Here is a 21,931-nt window from a genome sequence, read left to right on the forward strand (position 1 = left end):
TATATTTTTCGAATTATTTTTTTTTTGTAAACAAAAAACGTTTTTTCTGATGGATCCAAAAGAAAACTCCTCCAAAAAATTCTCATTTATTTAATTCAATTCTAGAGGACTGAATTCCGTGCCAAAAAAAAACAAAAAAAACGTGCTAGGCCCACCAGGTTTCGTCTTCCTTCTATAGTTTGGTTGGTTCTAATAAAATCTCATAACAGATCATCCATTCTGAACATACCATGCTCTTCTGTAAAGGGATATGGCGAATATTACGATCTGATTTGGTTGTTATAGCCAAAATATTAAAAACCACATTGCCTTCAAAAGCTCATCGGCTAACCTGAGATCAGATTGTGAATGTTTTCTGTACACCACGCTGAAGCTCTAAAGGGATGTGTGAAAACATAAAAATCTGACGAATATGCAATCTCGAAATCGTAAGGACTGCGTTCGTCTAAAAGGACTAGGAACGACAACAAAGTTGCGTGGTTGTGTTTGTGAATAGGGCACCGTATCAGTTTTTAACTTTCCGGCGCACAACAAGATTTTTGTTGTAGAACTTTCCGCGGAAGGACTATTTTCCTCAGATGTATAATTTTCAAGCGCCTTCAGAGGTTTACCGTACGCGTAAGAAAATTATGAACAGCTGTTATCAGGTTACCGGAGGCGGTTTCTTTCATAGTGGTACGCTAATCTCGTTTTGTCTTGGCTCATTACTTTGTCTACCATTTACTTTCGGTTTTTTTTAACTAGATTACCCAGGTGTTTATCTTTTTTTCCCTGAATGTCTTTTATTCGGAATTGAATAATCGAGACATGAAAAATTACTATATTGTAATCTGTTTTCAATAGGGAGGTTAAGTATCAAAGATAAATCTACGCGACGAACGGACCTTTTCTCTGCAAGATGGTAAGGGTAGCAAGGTAGATGTTATATCTTCTTTGTTCAACAACGAAGATTTTCACGGTTTTTCGTTCTTGAGCTGTTTTAGCCTGGATTCTAGAAAATGCATGTCCACATGTTTACTGCATGTTGCAGGTCAAAACCCGTTCGTTCGTCGCGTTGATTTATCTTTGATACTTAACCTCCCTAATGAATAATGTATTGACTGGAGATGACATGTAGGCGTTAATAATGTGCGCACGCTCTTTCGCGAGCGTGATGTGTGATAGGCGGTCGCTTCAGTATGGTTTACATCCACACTGTGACCTAGTTTAATATTCATCCCAAATCTAGGCTGCATGCATCCCCAAATTAGTTTTGATATATCAAAACTTATCAGAGGGGATGTGGGCAGCCTATCCCAAATCTGGATGAGGGGATTAAGGCGGGGTCAAAATGCTTGCAACGTTACAAATCATTTTCAGAAGCTCATTTTAAGCTCAAACGAAGCGTATAACTAAGTAGAATAAGATTCAGTCTAGGCAGATGTTTTTTTATTTTGAAATTTTGCGTACTTGGCAAAAATCCTCAATTTTGCACTATTTTGATGACGTCATAAAAATTGAAATTCCACGAACCCGCCTTATTCCCCGTTCCCCTGGAGTTGTTTTGATGAGATTTCTCTGATGCAGGCGGGTCACTTGAAACAAAGTTCAGTAATTGAACTGCAACTTGTTTGTGTTTGTGTTTCATTTTGATGACAAATGTGCCAAGTGGCCCCAGACCTGAATGATTAAACTCGATTCCAATTAAAAATAGAAGCCTTGTTTCAATTCTTTAAGGTTCTCACTAGTTCAAGATTTCAACAGTTATGTATATCTCCAGGAAAGGTGGGATGAGCAAAATCTGAGAGATAATAGTAGATAAGGGTCCCAATACTAAACCAATTAACTGGAGGATTGTGTAGTCATTTTATAACTCATTCATTTTTTTTTCTGAAAAGCAGGCCTCTTTTTAGCACGATATATTTCAATTATATGTTCAATTGTCAATAGAAACGTTCGCCTCATATTCGCAGATTTTATATATAGTGTGGTCGTTTAGCATAATTTACAGGAAAACAATATGATCTAGCTGAAACTTTCTTCAGACCTTCTCTATAGGATGGTTACGCCTCAGGAAAAATTCCCCTAAAATCCCACTGGTGGAACATCCCTTTTTTGGGACATTTCTTTTTGCCCCAGGCAAAACCCTAAGGGCGAAAATTTCAAACTAATTTTCAGACATTATCAAGTATACCATTCGAAAGCTCTCGAAAAACTATATAGAAGACTTTTAAACGGGTATAGCCGATTTCCATACCTAACTCGAGATAATTCACGCAGAAGATGCTATTTATGGTCAATTTTGACCAAAGTGTGGCAAAAAGTGGAACTTGCGCATGAAATATCTCGAGTTAGATAAGGAAATCAGCTATACCCGTTTAAAAGTCTTCTATATAGTTTTTCGAGAGCTTTCGAATGGTATACATGATATTGTCTGGAAATAAGTTTGAAATTTTCAAAAAATTTCGCCCTTAGGATTTTGCCTGGGGAAAATAGAAATGTCCCAAAAAAGGGATGTTCTACCAATGGGATTTTAGGGGAATTTTTCCTGAGGTATAAGCATCCTATAGAGAAGGTCCGGAGAAAGTTTCAGCTAGATCTTATTTTTTTCCTACAAACAGCCTGTATTTTTGTAACACGACCACACTAATATTCAAATTTGCGTCCGTATAATATAATCTACTCCTTAACAAAAACATATTTATAAAAAAACATATAATTGACACAATTGATATAAATTGATAACATATAATTGACAAAACTGATATATGTAAATTGATAACTTTTTTTTTGATTAATTTAATTTCGAAACGGCAAAAACCGGTCGTATAAGCTATGACTAATTGACTAATAATATATTTAAGACTTCGATAGTAGAAATATTAAGAAAAAGTTTTTTTTTTGTTTTTTTTTCTTTATAATATGGGTTACACAGTACACCGCTAACAAACAAATAAGACAACACACTACAGATAATAAAAATCTCCCCCCCCCCGCTAGGCACTAAGTGATATTGCCAGAGGTACAAGACTATATAAAAGAAGAAAAAAAATAGAATAAATAATATTATAAAGATAGGTTTAAAGAAAAAGTTGAGAACATTTTAAGACTTTGCAGACTCTAAAACAACTATTTTCTTAGAAAAATGGACAAAAATACTGGCAAAATTGTGAAAATAAGAACACGTTAAGAACATTTTTAGGCTTAAAACTCAAAAAATTAAGAACATCCTAAGGCTTCAAAAGTTCTGGATGTTCTAATAAAAAAAATGTATACTAGACAATGGAGGGTGTTGTCAGAGTCATTCTATATCTTCAAGCTCTGGCAACTCTTCTGTGTTTGGTTCCTTTACTCCTGCTTCCGGCACTCCCCCTGTGCTCATTCCTCCGCCCTCCTTTGTATTGCTCAATGGTTTTCCTTCGTCCTCCTGTGTATTGCCCAATGGTTTTCCTTCGCCCTCCTGTGCATTTTCCAATGTTTGTCTTTCGATCTCCGTATTGTCGTCTATTTTCTTTTCAGGAGTCTCCTCTATGTCAATTTTGAATTCTTTCATCAACACAGCGTCCAGAGCCCTCTTTTCTTTGATCCTTTCTTTGATTGTATCATCGTTTATTCGACCATAAAGGTAATCATCCCAAATCTTTTCGTCCTGGTAAAGTTGAATTTTCAATATCGGATTGATGGACCACATCTGTTTTGCCAAATCTTCACGCTTCTGTTGTTTTTTCTCCTTCTTTTTCATCCGTTTGCTCAGGTCCTCCTCGTCCTGGTAAAATTGAGTTTTCAATATCGGATTGATAGACCACTTCTTTTTCAGTTTGTCATTACGGCCGGATCCGCCATCAGGTCCACCCACACCGCCACTAGCATCGTGTCTTTCGTTGTCAATCTTCTTATAACGTTTAGCGACACTAGTGTGGCGATGGATAAAAGGTGCTTCAAGTAGTTCTTCACTCGTTTATACTTGGCCATATCTTCACATGATACCAACTTCAACATCAGATTTCTGAACTTTCGTGCGTGCTCCAAATTGGATTTCTGCCTTTCTGCCGGTTTGAGCACTCCCATTATACTTGAAACGAATGTTGAGAGGCCGGCAATGATAGGTAAAACATAAACAGGCAGTTTATCTTTCATCACCGACAAAATTGTCGTCACTGCCGTTAATATGATGAGTGTAATTTGTATGAAATAAAACACTCGGTCCCTTAAAAAGTATAGAGGAAAAAGAACGGATAATGCAAAATCTGCATAAGCTGAAACGATTCAATGAAATTGGCGGCTTTAGCATTACAGACGACTTCACCATCAACGAAAGAAAAATTATTAAAGATATGTGCCAAAAGGCGAATAAAATGAATTTAAAAAATGATGATTTCGTTTGGCATGTAAGAGGAAGCCCTAGAACAAACCTTCGCCTAGTTCGAAAACCTAGGACAAAGACCAAAACAACGTCTTCTCTGTCCATATCTTCTGACGACTGGACGACGGATGAAGAATTAGACAATATTTTATAAATCTAAAATTATTTCGTAGAGGTCGATAGACCTGTGAAATATAATTCTATGAATAAAAATATTACTGCCCATTTCTGATGATTACGATTTTTACTGGACGTTAACCAAACATAATTACGAGCGTTTTTAAGAAACTGTTCCTCTTGTAGAAGTACTCTCTGATCATTATTATCACCACTTTGAGTGAGTTGTTTACCAGAAGTTTGTGGTTCTTCGATGGAAGCCATCCTTCTTAATTCTCTTTTTCCAAAGTGATGCTCGCATATAGGGCATTCCATTTTATAACCATACAGAGGGGTGGACGAACTTTTCCAGGGGGTAATCTGAGAAGAATTTCCAGGGGGTATTTTTTCATATTTCCAGGGGGTAAAAAGCTTAAACTTCCAAGGGGTAAACGACTGATAGTAGTTCGTCCACCCTCTCACTTTAAGACATGAAAATAATCTTTTCCAGGGTCTTTTTTGCAAATTTTGCCATTTTCCAGGGGGTATCCAAACATTTCCAAGAAATTTTTTTTGATTGAAAAGGCCCACCCCCCCTGTATGGAAATCTTTTGGAACAGCCCAGTAAAATAACAGTTTTTATAACATTTCTTTTCTAAAAAAGCAATCTAGAACCCAATCCTTATTATTACTTGATGATTTGATTTCTTAATGCTCCTGGGTACGAAGTAGTCATTGAGGCATTCTAATACACATAACTACAATATTGAGATCATAATCTTATTCTCATGATATCAAAATTCCTGTGTGATATGGTATTTTGCTTGATTAAACGTTTATCATCAATCATAAGAATGTGAAAATACACATATTTCCGAAAATATGCAAAAAATATCAATTTCGGAGAATAGTTGTAAATGTCAAACCATAATCAGATTCAAACGTATCATTCTTTTTTGGCATCGTAATCAAATTTGACGTCCGAATATATATGCAGAACTAAGCAAAAAAATTTCATTCATTTCGTACGTGCCCATCGCACTGACCTGCTCGACTTCAGTTTTTTCTCAACGAAGGCTAGCCTTTGTAACTATAATGAGAAACTCGTCCCTAGCCCCCAAAAATAAAAATAAAAAAAAATTAAATAAAAAACGTCTGATGTTCACATAAAGAACGATTTTGCAAAATTTCAAACTAAATCCGACTATTTTCGAAGTCTCTAAACTACCACAAAATTTAAGCCTCGTTTTAGCAAAATACTCACCCCCGGGCCCCAAAAATCAATGATGAAGATTCAATGATGTAAAAATGGTATATTATACCATGATTCTACCAGGGGTTGTTTTTCCTATTTTTCTTCAGTTTTCATTATTGTTTTAGAGCTTGCTTCAAGAGATTTCTACATGATAAAATTCCACTCATGATTATTTTTCCACTTGCGAGTTGGGATTTTTGGACCGACTTTAACTTCACAGTAAAGGAGTTGACATTAAACCTGAATTTATATAAAGCTATATAGAACAAGCAACATGCTGAATGGACCTACCTAATGATTAACATCAGATGAAAATAAGAAAAAAGTGACAATAATTGTACAAAAATTCAGAATGGAAAAATAAAGCTTGTGTGTTGAATAATGTAAAATGGTAAAAAGGAATTTCCTCAAATACGAAAATCACTTAAACCATTCAGGCCCAAAAAACCTTTTAAGCTGTTTTTGGCCCAAATTTGCCCGAATATATTTTTTTTCGAAAATCGGGCTCCGTCACATTTTAGGCATTGCCATTTTGCATCATTGTGCAAAAAACCAGAAAAACTAATTAGCCAATCCTGAGAAAAGCTGGTAACAGACAGACGAACGGACGGACGGACAGACGAACAGACATAGGTTAATTTATAGAACCTCCACCGGGGGACCCGGAGGTAGGTCCAAAAATATGAATTTGAATGCGATCTTTTTTTCAATTATCTGTAAATTGAGAGGAAGCTCTACTAGAAATATATTCCAGACTCTTTTTAAGTAGCCGAAGGGTTAGACGTGACAGTTCGACAAAATCTTTCAATGAACCAACTTTAATAAATAATTATCCATCGAAGATTCAAGTTTTTTTCCAAAAGAAAAGGATTTATTTGTTGGAAAGAGTCGAAGAAATTCACTTGAAGGAGAATACCTTCTTTTATTAGCCTGGTATGGTTAGACAGCAAAGAAGCCCACCAAAGCCCACAAAAGCTGATTGTCGCTTAAAGTTTGTCCAAAATAAGTGATGCAATTTTTATGTCCTTCCACGATAATTTGTTTCATTTTTCAGGATTTTATATGAAAAATAGCATCACTATGAAAACACCTGAGGTTTGCGAGATGACGGGTAGGTCCCGAGCCAAAGCTCAAAAATCGATTCTTAGAGACACTGAATTTCGAAAGTTGTGACCATTATTTGACGTTTTTGTCACCCTTAAAGAGACAAAAATTTCAGCCAAAATTTACAAATTTTACTCAAAATTTCAAAAAATTATGACAAAAATTTATGACCCTTTGAGGAAGTCAATGTTCAATATTCGTAATTTTGGAACCCATACAGAGACTTCAATTGAATTTTAATTATTTTTGTACCCCTTTTAGGGACTTTCGAGGGTATGAAAAAGGGACCCTTATGACTCAAACATATCTGGCACCCATTCTGCATAAGTGCACCCCCCCTGGGGGAACATCTAAATCATAATCATTGTAAGGGGCTGCCAGTTACTTTGGAGACTACCGATGAAAAAATGATGAACTTTTCATTCCCACTTTATAAATAGTAACAAGCAACATGCTGAATGGACCTACCTGGTATAGGTAGTCGGAAACATGCTGAATGAAGATGAAAATGTTCTACCGAAAAAGCATAGGAGAAAGATGCGTAAGCTTGAAAACATAATGAAACTTGTTTCTCGCTAGCGATCCGTTGTTTTAGAGGTTTTTTTTTTGGAAATCAAACCATGTTAAGTTTTGGACATAAACAAAAACAATCATTTCCTTCCTGTATAGATAACTATAACTTTAAAGATGAAATCTAATGAAGCAACTTCCACAAATCCGAAATTTGGCTCAAATCTGCCTAAAAATTTCTCTTCAAAAAATCCTGAAAAGAGAATTTCCCCAAATAATCCAATTCCGTTTTACGGCCAAAGAAAATTACGGCAAAAAAAACGGCTTCAGTCACTTTTTAGACAAACTTTTCTTTGAAAATCGGTTTTTACTTCACATCACTATACAAAAAAATGAGATATAAACCTAATAGACCAATCCCGAGAAAAGTTGGTAAAAGACGATTAGACGAACGGACGGACGGACAAAGGTTAAATTAAAGGACCCCTGAGGTAGGCTCAAAAAGGGTGAACGGAGAAATTTCTAAGTTGCACTGACCACTGGACCATCAACTGATGCATTGCAGAGTGGTGCAAGCTAGTTTGACTGACCCTAACTTATCTATCAGGTACTCGGCCGGTGACTTGCTTAAAGCCCGTTAAAAAGGGATTCGACCACTGATTCAGGTCTTTGGCCGTTAATTCAGAACTTCAACCGCTAAATCAGGTCTGCGACCGTTAATTCAGGTCTGCGTTCGCTGACGGAAAACAAATCTGCCGAGCCGCTAGTCTTTTTTCCCTTTCATTTGAGATGTGATGTGACAATATAAAGTATCTATCTTCAAGATTTCAAAAAGCAGTTTTTTAGATTGCTAATGGACTATAAGGTTAACGATAGCCATCATTTTGCTAAAGATATTATTTTTATTAATTATATAGAAAGAAGGCGTGCCTCTTATGCTGACAAAACAGATTAGAAAAACAAAATAATCAAATTTTTCACGGTAAACCTCTGAAAGCCTTATAAACCATCTGAGAAAAATAGTCCTCCCGCAGGAAATTCTACAAAAAGAAACTTGTTGTGCACCGGAAACTCAAAAACTAAATTTTCCTGATACGGCGCCCTATTTTTTATAACAATCACCCAACTTTGTTGTCATTTCCAGTCCGGATCCTTATAGACGAGTGCAGTCCTTACAAATTCAAGATTGCATATTCGCCAGATTGTTTTGTTTTCGCCCATCCCGTTAGAGCTTCAGCGTGGTGGGCAGAAAACAACCACAATCTGATCTCAGGTTAAAATCTAAGGTAATAAACCTAACATAAAAAGTAAATAGAAATGTAATTAAACCTGTACAATAAATTCGAGGCCCGAGTCGTTAGACGTTCTTTCGATAACTAATAAAAGGGAATTTTAAAGGGCTTATAATTTCCTTCAGATTGTTCAAATGAGGTTTGAAATTCAAAGTGTGGTTAATGATCTTGTCTCCATTAAATCTTGAAAGGCTCGAAGAGTTTTGGGCTAGGGTTTTTAATGGTTTCCTTTAAAATGGAGAAAGAAGGGCCACTGTAAGACGTAAAATTTGTTCGTGTTATAAATATTCATCGATTAAATTGTTGAAACTTTTTATTTGAAAATATTCACAGATGACCTCGTTCCCTGCGTATTATCAGCTTTTTGGTGCTTACTGATAGCGCTAGATAATACCCTGGCATTGTCTGTTTTTCCAACACTAAAGATTACGTAATCCAAAAACAAAACGTCATATTTCATTTGATCTTGAAGTCATAGTACTGCAGTGTAACTTTGTAACGTTAGAATTTTTTATGACGTATTGTTTTGAGAAGTTCCCCCTCTGAGAAGAGGAACTCGCATCAGCCAACACCAGGGTATTCTCTGGCTTCCACCAGTAACGTAAATTAAAAAATGACGAGTGTTTCGAACCAAAACACTCAGCAGGAAATTAGAACACTCCTAAAGGGTTCAAAAATCGAAATCAATTAGTAGGGGAAATTTGTAAAATCGCTCGATTTTTTTAGTCAAAGCACTTGTTATATATTTTTAGAAAGCTAAGGGGTAAGAGAATCAAAATAACTTGGGTACCAATTTTTTTTCGGACACTATGGTGTTATTTTCGGACAAATATGACGGTCTCAGGCTAAAATAATAGGGTCAAAAATTAATGGAAATTTTAGCTCTAGAAAAATAGAGACCTGTTGTATACTCTCAGAAAATTAAGATTAGAGATATTTTGCGAGTATAGGTGATTTCGGTACCTAACGAGATATTGAGCTCCAAAAGACGCAAAACTGGACAAAACTATTTCTGGCTGAAAAACACTGCTTTTAAGGGTTAATATCTCGAGTAAGGTACAGAAATCACCTATACTTGCATGATATCTCTAATCTTAATTTTTTTGAGGGCTTTCTAGAGATATACAGGTCTCCGTTTTCTCAAGCTAAAATTTTCATTATTTTTTGACCCTATGATTTTTGCCTGAGACCGACATATTTGTCTGAAAAACACACCAAAGTGTCCGAAAAAAAATTGGCACCCAAGTTATTTTGATTCCTACCCCTTAGCTTTCCAAAAATGTATAACAAGTGCTTTGACTAAAAAAATCGAGCGACCTAAAAAAAAAACGAACAAACTTCCCCCTTATATTTCTTTACACAACGCTCATCTGTAATAATAACAAAATTTATGAAATATATTTTTTCTTATCTTTGAAATAATCATTAAGTAATTTTCTTTATCTTATATGCGCAGTCTCTTAGGGATGTGATAGCTGGGAGCTGACAGTTTTGACCATGAAAAAAGCTTAAAATTTGAAATAAATTATTATTTGATCATACGAAGAGAAAAAAGAGAAGCTGTTAAATTAACCTTGAACTTAATTTTAGTTATCCTTGGCAGAGAAACCAAAACACATTCAAATACGAATCAACAAAATGAACTTTCCAACAAGGAAAAACTGGATCATCTACCTACACATTCTGGCGATTGCTATTCGTGGTAACATTGATGCAACTTCTGACACTCTAGCCTTGTTCGGAATCTCAAATTGTCCAAGGGACTTTCAACACCACTGTGAAAATGCTCGCATTAACGCTATGCGTATTGACTATGCAAATCAAATGGCTAAATATCCTTATAAACAATGTATCATCGATGTTGAGAACTCCTATCAGAAAGTTACTGACATTATCCTAGATATCATCAACTACAATGAGATAAATTATTTTGGAGTGTGTCAAAATAAGACTTTGGGTGTCCCTCTTACTCTTAGAGATGCTAATGGGTTGATTTTTACGTACCTTCCCTTCGAGATGACGAGATATATCGCATCTTTACTGCTTGCCACTAAAGTCGATGTGATTCTCATATCCGTCACCACGAAAGCAATGTTCCCAAGCCAACTGGTCGAAAATGAGATATTTTATTTCAGTTTTCAAGCAAGTCATGAGATAGGTATTCATCGAACCGCTTTTACTCATCTCATTGGGCAATATAAGATGACTTATTCAGTTGTAATTTATCTAAAGGAAAGTCCAGAAGACACGGCACTCGTCAACAAACCATGCGAGGAAAGAAGAAACGCTGCTTTTTGCTTTTACGTTGATTTAGATAAAAATGACCATAAGCAGTGCATCAAAGAGGTCATGGTGGACCCTAATAGTGATGATGAAGTGAAGAATCTTGTGCAATCTTTACGTAAAGATCCGCATCTTCGAGTGATGATACCATATGGGTTCGGTTCTGCGTTACAAACATTCGACACGAACAAACACATGTATGATCCTATACGGGGTGAATTCTACGCCATTGAGTTCGAAAAATCTTTATCTAATTCAACAATATTGAAGAAGGAGAGAGGTCCCGGGTGGAGATTTTGGTGGACCTACGCTAAAGAGCATGTATTACAAAGCATACCTGCCGAATATAGCACAAACGAACTATTAGTTCACATCTATTATTTGGAAGAGGCCCTGGTTGAAGATAAGCCTACATTTAACGCTATCTCAGCTACCGGTGCATTGAACGTCTATTTAGCGAAATACGAGTCATTACTAAAACTTTTGATACCACAATGGCAGATTGGAAATGAATTAACATATGAAACATGGATGGGAATTAGAGAAGATTTTCGGAGAAAGATCGCCAAAAGTATAGTTGAAAACCCGGACTTGAAAAAACAATTGATACATTACTATAAGATGTCAACCTATATTGATCTGGTTACTCCAGAAACACTCTCAAAGAGGTTTGATAATCCAATCAAAGCATTGAGTGCAGAACCATATTGCAATTTGACGAAACCTTATTGTAGTAAAGGTGAGGAATTAAAACATGCAATGTATAAAGAGCCTTATTTCGATAACAGCTATGGTTGGCACTGTGCAAAATGTCCTGTTGGAACTTATAAAGACATCGCTGGTAACACTAAATGCAAGCTTTGTAGACAACCATTTGAAGCAGACGAGTTGAGGAAAAGATGTTTCGATCCTTATCGGACTGTTTACGCTGAGATACTGAATCCGATCGGGATCGGGATATTGTCTGTAGCGTTTTTAATCATTTTTTCTATTCTATTGACGATGGTGGTATTTATTCGATACCGGAATACGCCCATGGTGAAACATGCGAATCGGAATATGACAATACTGCATCTTTCATCACACTTGGTTCTGTCAATTGTACCACCTGTCTTGTTCTTAGGCAAGCCGAATTTAATAACTTGTAGCCTGAAGCCCATTCTAGTTGGAATTTGTTTCACCATAAGCATATCTGTCAATCTTGCCAAAACACAGAAATTAAATTTGATATTTGCATCAAAAACATTTCTTTCTGAAAAACGAAAAAAATTGATTGCATCCATGGAAGTTATTGTAATTTCCGTTTTTGTCACTTTGGACGTTTTCATTTTCATTGTAACATTCACAAGCCGTCCAACTGAGGTTAAGTTTGTATACCGATTGCAAGAAATGAAGATCAAAGAACTGACTTGTAATAACAATGGAGACATTATAGTCCATTTATTTTTTGTTTTGATGCTGGTGCTTGGCAACGGTATCCAGGCTGTCCGCTCACGGAAATTACCATCGCATTTCAAAGAGACTACCCATGTTATCTACTCGTCATTTATTTCAATCATGGTCCTCGCAGCTGTTGCAGCCATTTACTTTCTTCAGAAAAAAGAAACCACGAAAAATCTGGTCTTGGCTTTTAGTATCTCGATTCTGAACATGATCCATTTTGTGTTAATTTATGCGTATAAATTATTCGTGATGGTCTTCAAACCAGATTTGAATACAAAATCCGCCTTTAATAAGAAACGACAGAAAAAATTTAACGAAACCTTTGAACTAGCACAAACAGTGCAAACCACATCAATTACGACACAACGATAAATAAAAATTAAAATGTCTAGCTATAATAATGGATTAATTTTTTCCGAGAAAAACTCTTATGTTGTTATGTTGTTATTTTTATGAGAAAAGATATTTGACAAAATTGGATTTTGAATAATTTTACATTCCTTTAAAAGCATAACGGGCTTAAACAAATCGTTGTCAAAAATCGTAAGTGTTGTTTCCCATTCACATAGTATGCAGAAGGGTCCAGCCCACAAAGTTTTCCAGGGGGGGGCAAGGGAAATAGCCCCAGGCTAAATGTTAAAAACGTAATAAATATCGAAGAAAAAAGAGGGGTCAAAACCTAAAATTTTTATTAATTTAAAATTAAAAAAACATTAAAAAAAATTAGCACCCAAGTTATTTTGATTCCCCTACCCCTTAGCTTTTCAAAAATGTATAACAAGCACTTTGACTAAAAAAATCGAGCGACCTCAAAAAAACAAAAAATCTTCCCCTTATATTTCTTTACACGCTCATCTGCAATAATAACAATATGTATGAAATATATTTTTTCTTATCTTTGAAATAATCATGAAGTAATTTTCTTTATCTTACATGCGCAGTCTCTTATAGTGATGTGATAGCTGGGAGCTGACAGTCTTGACCTTGAAAACAAGCTTGAAATTTGAAATAAATTATTATTTGATCATACGAAGAGAGAAAAGAGAAGCTGTTTAATAACCTTGAACTTAATTTTAGTTATCCTTGGCAGAAAAACCGAAAAAAAAAAATGAAATTTCAAACAAGGAAAAACTGGATCATCTACCTACACATTCTGGCGATTGTTATTCGTGGTAACATTGATGCAACTTTAGACACTCTAGCCTTGTTCGGAATCTCAAATCGTCCAAGAGACTTTCAACACCACTGTGAAAATGCTCGCATTAACGCTATGCGTATTGACTATGCAAATCAAATGGCTAAATATCCTTATAAACAATGTATCATCGATGTTGAGAACTCCTATCAGAAAGTAACTAACATTATCCTAGATATCATTAACTACAACGAGATGAATTATTTTGGAGTGTGTCAAGATAAGACGTTGGATGTCACTCTTATATTTAAAGATGCAAATGGGTTGATTTTTACGTACCTTCCCTTCGAGATGACGAGATATATCGCATCTTTACTGCTTACCACTAAAGTCGATGTGATTCTCATATCCATCACCACGAAAGCAATGTTCCCAAGCCAACTGGTCGAAAATGAGATATTTTATTTCAGTTTTCAAGCAAGTCATGAGATAGGTATTCATCGAACCGCTTTTACTCATCTCATTGAGCAATATAAGATGACTTATTCAGTTGTAATTTATCTAAAGGAAAGTCCAGAAGACACGGCAATCATCAACAAACCATGCGAGGAAAGAAGAGATGCTGCTTTTTGCTTTTACGTTGATTTAGATAAAAATGACCATAAGCAGTGCATCAAAGAGGTCATGGTGGACCCTAATAGTGATGATGAAGTGAAGAATCTTGTGCAATCTTTACGTAAAGATCCGCATCTTCGAGTGATGATACCATATGGGTTCGGTTCTGCGTTACAAACATTCGACACGAACAAACACATGTATGATCCTATACGGGGTGAATTCTTACGCCATTGAGTTCGAAAAATCTTTATCTAATTCAACAATATTGAAGAAGGAGAGAGGTCCCGGGTGGAGATTTTGGTGGACCAAAGCTAAAGAGCATGTATTACAAAGCATACCTGCCGAATATAGCACAAACGAACTATTAGTTCACATCTATTATTTGGAAGAGGCCCTGGTTGAAGATAAGCCTACATTTAACGCTATCTCAGCTACCGGTGCATTGAACGTCTATTTGGCGAAATACGAGTCATTACTAAAACTATTGATACCACAATGGCAGATTGGAAATGAATTAACATACGAAACATGGATGGGAATTAGAGAAGATTTTCGGAGAAAGATAGCCAAAAATATAGTTGAAAACCCGGACTTGAAAAAACAATTGATACATTACTATAAGATTTCAACCTATATTGATCTGGTTACTCCAGAAACACTCTCAAAGAAATTTGATAATCCAATCAAAGCATTGAGTGCAGAGCCATACTGCAATTTGACGAAACCTTATTGTGGTAAGGGTGAAGAATTAAAACATGCAATGTATAAAGAGCCTTATTTCAATAACAGCTATGGCTGGCACTGTGCAAAATGTCTTGTTGGAACTTATAAAGACATTGTTGGTAACACTAAATGCAAGCTTTGTAGACAACCATTTGAAGCAGACGAATTGAGGGGAAAATGTTTCGATCCTTATCGGACTGTTTACGCTGAGATACTGAGCCCAATCGGGATCGGGATATTGTCTGTAGCGTCTTTAATCATTTTTTCTATTCTATTGACGATGGTGGTATTTATTCGATACCGGGATACACCAATGGTGAAACATGCGAATCGGAATATGACAATACTGCATTTTTCATCACACTTGGTTCTGTCAATTGTACCACCTGTCTTGTTCTTAGGCAAGCCGAATTTAATAACTTGTAGCCTGAAGCCTATTCTAGTTGGCATTTGTTTCACCATAAGCATATCTGTCAATCTTGCCAAAACACAGAAATTGAATTTGATATTTGCATCAAAAACATTTCTTTCTGAAAAGCGGAAAAAGTCGATTGCATCTATGGAAGTTATTGTAATTTCCGTTTTTGTCACTTTGGACATTTTCATTTTCATTGTAACATTCACAAGCCGTCCAACTGAGGTCAAGTTTGTATACCAATCCCAAGAAATGAAGATCAAAGAACTGACTTGTAATAACAATGGAGACATTATAGTCCATTTATCTTTTGTTTTGATTCTGGTGCTTGGCAACGGCATCCAGGCTGTCCGCTCACGGAAATTACCATCGCATTTCAAAGAGACCACCCATGTTATCTACTCGTCGTTTATTTCAATCATGGTCCTCGCAGCTGTTGCAGCCATTTACTTTCTTCAGAAAAAAGAAACCACGAAAAATCTGGTCTTGGCTTTTAGTATCTTGATTCTGAACATGATCCATTTTGTGTTAATTTATGCGTATAAATTATTCGTAATGGTCTTCAAACCAGATTTGAATACAAAATCCGCCTTTAATAAGAAACGACAGAAAAAATTTAACGAAACCTTTGAACTAGCACAAACAGTGCAAACCACATCAATTACGACACAACGATAAATAAAAATTAAAATGTCTAGCTATAATAATGGATTAATTTTTTCCGAGAAAAACTCTTATGTTGTTATGTTGTTATTTTTATGAGAAAAGATATTTGACAAAATTGGATTTTGAATAATTTTACATTCCTTTAAAAGCATAACGGGCTTAAACAAATCGTTGTCAAAAATCGTAAGTGTTGTTTCCCATTCACATAGTATGCAGAAGGGTCCAGCCCACAAAGTTTTCCAGGGGGGGGCAAGGGAAATAGCCCCAGGCTAAATGTTAAAAACGTAATAAATATCGAAGAAAAAAGAGGGGTCAAAACCTAAAATTTTTATTAATTTAAAATTAAAAAAACATTAAAAAAAATTAGCACCCAAGTTATTTTGATTCCCCTACCCCTTAGCTTTTCAAAAATGTATAACAAGCGCTTTGACTAAAAAAATCGAGCGACCTCAAAAAAACAAAAAATCTTCCCCTTATATTTCTTTACACGCTCATCTGCAATAATAACAATATGTATGAAATATATTTTTTCTTATCTTTGAAATAATCATGAAGTAATTTTCTTTATCTTACATGCGCAGTCTCTTAGTGATGTGATAGCTGGGAGCTGACAGTCTTGACCTTGAAAACAAGCTTGAAATTTGAAATAAATTATTATTTGATCATACGAAGAGAGAAAAGAGAAGCTGTTTAATAACCTTGAACTTAATTTTAGTTATCCTTGGCAGAAAAACCGAAAAAAAAAATGAAATTTCCAACAAGGAAAAACTGGATCATCTACCTACACATTCTGGCGATTGTTATTCGTGGTAACATTGATGCAACTTCAGACACTCTAGCCTTGTTCGGAATCTCAAATTGTCCAAGGGACTTTCAACACCACTGTGAAAATGCTCGCATTAACGCTATGCGTATTGACTATGCAAATCAAATGGCTAAATATCCTTATAAACAATGTATCATCGATGTTGAGAACTCCTATCAGAAAGTTACTGACATTATCCTAGATATCATCAACTACAATGAGATAAATTATTTTGGAGTGTGTCAAAATAAGTCTTTGGGTGTCACTCTTACTCTTAGAGATGCTAATGGGTTGATTTTTACGTACTTTCCCTTCGAGATGACAAGATATATCGCATCTTTACTGCTTGCCACTAAAGTCGATGTGATTCTCATATCCGTCACCACTAAAGCAATGTTCCCAAGCCATCTGGTCGAAAATGAAATATTTTATTTCAGTTTTCAAGCAAGTCATGAGATAGGTATTCATCGAACCGCTATTACTCATCTCATTGAGCAATATAAGATGACTTATTCAGTTGTAATTTATTTAAAGGAAAGTCCAGAAGACACGGCAATCATCAACAAACCATGCGAGGAAAGAAGAGATGCTCCTTTTTGCTTTTACGTTGATTTAGATAAAAATGACCATAGGCAGTGCATCAAAGAGGTCATGGTGGACCCTAATAGTGATGATGAAGTGAAGAATCTTGTGCAATCTTTACGTAAAGATCCGCATCTTCGAGTGATGATACCATATGGGTTCGGTTCTGCGTTAAAAACATTCGACACGAACAAACACATGTATGATCCTATACGGGGTGAATTCTACGCCATCGAGTTCGAAAAATCTTTATCTAATTCAACAATATTGAAGAAGGCGAGAGGCCCCGGGTGGAGATTTTGGTGGACCTACGCTAAAGAGCATGTATTACAAAGCATACCTGCCGAACATAGCACAAACGAACTATTAGTTCACATCTATTATTTGGAAGAGGCCCTGGTTGAAGATAAGCCTACATTTAACGCTATTTCAGCTACCGGTGCATTGAACGTCTATTTAGCGAAATACGAGTCATTACTTAAACTTTTGATACCACAATGGCAGATTGGAAATGCATTAACATACGAAACATGGATGGGAATTAGAGAAGATTTTCGGAGAAAGATCGCCAAAAGTATAGTTGAAAACCCGGACTTGAAAAAACAATTGATACATTACTATAAGATTTCAACCTATATTGATCTGGTTACTCCAGAAACACTCTCAAAGAAATTTGATAATCCAATCAAAGCATTGAGTGCAGAGCCATACTGCCATTTGACGAAACCTTATTGTGGTAAGGGTGAAGAATTAAAACATGCAATGTATAAAGAGCCTTATTTCAATAACAGCTATGGTTGGCACTGTGCAAAATGTCCTGTTGGAACTTATAAAGACATTGTTGGTAACACTAAATGCAAGCTTTGTAGACAACCATTTGAAGCAGACGAATTGAGGGGAAAATGTTTCGATCCTTATCGGACTGTTTACGCTGAGATACTGAGCCCAATCGGGATCGGGATATTGTCTGTAGCGTCTTTAATCATTTTTTCTATTCTATTGACGATGGTGGTATTTATTCGATACCGGGATACACCAATGGTGAAACATGCGAATCGGAATATGACAATACTGCATTTTTCATCACACTTGGTTCTGTCAATTGTACCACCTGTCTTGTTCTTAGGCAAGCCGACTTTAATAACTTGTAGCCTGAAGCCCATTCTAGTTGGAATTTGTTTCACCATAAGCATATCTGTCAATCTTGCCAAAACACAAAAATTGAATTTGATATTTGCATCAAAAACATTTCTTTCTGAAAAGCGGAAAAAGTTGATTGCATCTATGGAAGTTATTGTGATTTCCGTTTTTGTCATTTTGGACGTTTTTATTTTCATTGTAACATTCACAAGCCGTCCAACTGAGGTCAAGTTTGTATACCAATCCCAAGAAATGAAGATCAAAGAACTGACTTGTAATAACAATGGAGACATTATAGTCCATTTATCTTTTGTTTTGATTCTGGTGCTTGGCAACGGTATCCAGGCTGTCCGCTCACGGAAATTACCATCGCATTTTAAAGAGACCACCCATGTTATCTACTCGTCATTTATTTCAATCATGGTCCTCGCAGCTGTTGCAGCCATTTACTTTCTTCAGAAAAAAGAAACCACGAAAAATCTGGTCTTGGCTTTTAGTATCTTGATTCTGAACATGATCCATTTTGTGTTAATTTATGCGTATAAATTATTCGTGATGGTCTTCAAACCAGATTTGAATACAAAATCCGCCTTTAATAAGAAACGACAGAAAAAAATTAACGAAACCTTTGAACTAGCACTAACAGTGCAAAGCACATCAATTACGACACAACAATGATAAAATTTCTAGCTAATGGATTAAATTTTTCCGAGAAAAACTCTTATCTTGTTATGTTGTTATTTTTATGAGAAAAGATATTTGACAAAATTGGATTTTGAATAATTTTACATTCCTTTAAAAGCATAACGGGCTTAAACAAATCGTTGTCAAAAATCGTAAGTGTTGTTTCCCATTCACATAGTATGCAGAAGGGTCCAGCCCACAAAGTTTTCCAGGGGGGGGGGGCAAGGGAAATAGCCCCAGGCTAAATGTTAAAAACGTAATAAATATCGAAGAAAAAAAGATTTTTTAAAGAGGGGTCAAAACCTCTCAACGAAAAATAGGAAAATAAAAAAAAAAGAAATAAAAGAAAAACTAATTTTCTAAAAATACCTCGTGCAAGTTGGGGCCTACATGACCGTTTTTTTGTTGTCACCAACATTCAAGCCAGTCAAGACCAGTTGGATTGCGACTCACATCAGTGAGTTGGGAGGGGGCGGTGCATTATGGGTACCGTAGAGAGGAAAGCCCGAAACGGAACGCATTCTCATGAAGACTGGAATAACGTGGCCGACAATCACTTACTAAGGTAAGCTGTTATTCATCATCTTTTACTTTTAAAGAAATTTATTCTTTGTCAGAATTTAGCTGTTTTTAATTAATAAGTTTTATCTATTCACATTATATATCTATTCCCGTGCTCAGTCTGAGGTCAGAGCATATGTTACGAGCATGGGTTTGAATTAAAAATTTTGAAAAGTAGTTTGAACTTTCCTGGCGATGACGTCATCGTTTCACCCCCCTCAAAATAGACTAGATGTGTCAATGACTATTTCTCACCAGAGATTCCATAACAAATTTACTGACCGAATCTAATTACGAGATACTCTCGGGTACCTAATAGCCGGGGGGACCGCTAATTAATTTTCCACCCAGGACATTCTTATTCCGACTCCCCGCTTATTGATTTTTGGGAAATTTTTTTTTGAAAGTTACCTCTTTTGCCCTAATTCTGCTGTATCAGCCTCCTTTTCGAACATTTTCCACCCAGGACATTTTTATTCCAACCCCCCGCCCCGCTTATTAAATTTTGAGATTTTTTCCAACCCCCTGCTTATTCCAAACCCCCCGGCTATTAGGTACCCGAGAGTAACTAATAACATCACAGGGCTAATCATGACAATACCCTTTTAAACTCAATTAAAACGACTGGAGTCGTGTAAAATTAGCAGAAAGGCAGTATGTAAATTTTAAAGTAGTTCGACCAAAAGGGTGCGTACAAGACCCCAAATTTCATCTTACTTCGAGTTTGAATTAGCGAGAGTTAACTGTAATAAAAACTTGCACCGAACCCGGAAAAATAATAATTTCAACAAGCAGTTTGTCAAATATCAACTCAATCCGACCATTTCTGAGGTATCCATGCTACCAAAAACTTTAAATATACAAACAGACGGTCATTCTCAGATTCTAATTCAACTGAAGTTTGACAATTTCCACTTTTCCAACAAGATTTATCAGGATAACAAGTGATTCTCTTTTCAGATTAAGTATTGGAAATAGAAATGCCTTGATTAGAAGTCATACCTTGGTAAATTCTGCAATAAACATTGACTCGCCATAATGAACAATTGATTGCTTCCTTCCAACATCTTCGTTGTCATAGTGATTTTTTGGGTTTCCAGCTGCGACAGGAACCATTGATAAGATGGTGATGTATTTTTCTGTTTTTTTCTTTTTCGTCTGAGAATAAAATAGATTAAAAACACAGGAAATATAAAAGTAAATAACTGTGACTTAAAATTTTAGGGTGAAAAGCTTCTATGGATCAGCTCTTCACTTTTTTGGGTTAATGAAGATCGCAGCTTTTAACCGTCAATTCACCTAAAAAATCAATGTTGATGAAATACGTCATTATTGATCAGAATTTGGGAAGGAATTACTCTTGTGATAAAGAAGTCGAAATCTTGAAAGAAATGGTCAGATTGTTTTAAGATTTGTTGTTATACCTCCCCGGTTTATTCTTCAAAGACCGTTCTTCAAAACAGTTGAAAAAACATATCCATTTAAAAATTAATAAAAAATGCTTTCTGAAATACAATCTATGAATTAAGAGGTCCGCTTGAAGAATTTTCGATTGCCATGCATGCTGCCAAGGAACTTAACACAACAGTTTAAGGTTTGAGTCATCATCGTTTGACTTCTCTTTCGTTTTAGTATGGTTACTGTATAACCAAGTTCCTTGGTGTAGTGAAATGTTTATTAATTGAGATTGTAACTCAAAAAACAAATCGACCCCTGCAGTAGGGAATCAAAAAGTGCAAGATCATCAATTTTTGCTTAAGGGAGGGGAATTATTCGGGGCGATCGTCCGGGTCGTTGTGTAATGTCTAGTTGTCATGTCATACTTTCAGAATTTCAGATCAAACAGCACAACCAGATACATGTTTTTTTATAAATATACAAAACAGGCCTCGGAGATGCTTGGGTCGAGGGCTTGACAAGACTCAAAAATGCTTATAAGGATGCTTATATCCCAAGCAAAATTTTTAGGAATATTCTGAGAAGCCGTAAAATTTCAGCCAAAAACAGCCAAAATCAAAAAATACATTTTTCGTAGGCTCAAGGTAATGCTTACTGTATGCTTAAATTTTTGCCATACCTGAGCCTAGATAGTGCAATGCTCATAAAAGAAAAGTCATGTAATCAAATTGAAGAGTGTAAAACAGAACTTGATGTAAAGAAAAAGACGGTTTTAATTTTTGACTGGAAGTCGGGAAGTCAGTTCCCTAAAAACTATTGATATACTTCTAGATAAATTATGATTTATGGTTACAAATAAATAAAAACATGGCCTCGAAA

Source organism: Clytia hemisphaerica, unplaced genomic scaffold, assembly GCF_902728285.1.
Source record: "Clytia hemisphaerica strain Z4C2 unplaced genomic scaffold, Clytia hemisphaerica genome assembly, whole genome shotgun sequence".
NCBI lineage: Eukaryota > Metazoa > Cnidaria > Hydrozoa > Leptothecata > Clytiidae > Clytia > Clytia hemisphaerica.